Source organism: Schistocerca serialis, chromosome 7 (assembly GCF_023864345.2).
Source record: "Schistocerca serialis cubense isolate TAMUIC-IGC-003099 chromosome 7, iqSchSeri2.2, whole genome shotgun sequence".
In the NCBI taxonomy this organism is placed as follows: Eukaryota; Metazoa; Arthropoda; class Insecta; order Orthoptera; family Acrididae; genus Schistocerca; species Schistocerca serialis.
Window position 1 is genome coordinate 297,927,193 of NC_064644.1, and position 1,283 is coordinate 297,928,475.

The window sequence follows — 1,283 nt, forward strand, 5'->3', positions numbered from 1 at the left end:
TGCTGCACACTATTTGGCATGGCCACTAACAAGCTGTCCAATTGCATGAATAGATAGTGCCAATCTGCAGCCAAGAAATAGCTTGACCACCCATTTACTAAGCGTACTTCAGTGAATGCTTCATAGCCCATGCCATCTGGATCATTCCCATTAACATCAGATTTTCTGAACTGTGCATCCTTTGTTCCCATGTCACATATGACCTCAACCTTCATTAATCCATGTCATCCACCTCCTTCCATCCTCTTTTCTTTTCCCCTCCAGCCTCACATATTAGTCCTCCCCTGTCTATGCTTCTGCCCTCGCTATCACTCCACCTCTCCAGTACAGATTCCCTGATACTGTACCATGAGCCCACCTCCGCTATGTCCCTGCATGCTCCAACAGGGACTACGACAGCTTTTTCCCCACCCCTAATGTGCTATCCCTTCCCCTCCCCACCGTACACTTATTCGGCACCCTTACTGACAATCCCTGCTGAAATTACTACTCACCCTAGTGGAGCCATAGTGCCAGTAGATAATAGTGGCCATGTGTATGTGAGTTGTGCATGCTTGAATGTATGATTATTTCTCTATCTGATGAAGTACTTTGACCAATAGCTAAACTTCTAATAGTCTAGTATTAAATGAGCCTTTCTGCTGTTTAGTGTCTCCTCTATGTGGTGCATGGCAATTTACCCTAACATTCATATGGTTGAAGCTTCATGTTTACTATTCATATTAATAAAGTGGTATTAACTAAATTAACATTGGTTTAGTTCTCTATAAATAAGGTCTGTGGTGGAATTTCCATCAGTAGATGTTCTAATGTTCTACATGTTTGTCGTCTTGTTGCTTCTTGACTAATTTCATTGTGTGATTTTTTTTCCCCCTCTCCACTGCTCACCAGTGTCACATGATCCTTGTAAAGCATTAACACTTTGGAATCTCAAAACAAGATCACATTACATGCCCAACAGAGATGATGTCTGAACAAAATATGTAGTGAATAAACAAATTAAAATAACAACGCATTACCATTGCGATCAGTTGCAACAATATACATCTAACACAGTCGTGGAAAAAACAATAGTGCCAGTTTGCCAAATGGTTATTAAGAAGATACTTTTTGTCAAAAATATAGATGTTTAAATTATACACTAAAGAGTTGTTTTCTGCCTCGTGCTTTTTGTTACCCCATTCAAAAAACAATACTCAACCTGTCTCAAAACTGCCACTGCCATTTAAAATCCTGTTCCTCCTTTCATGTTAGAATTTAAATAGCAGATGGTGGTGATCTGT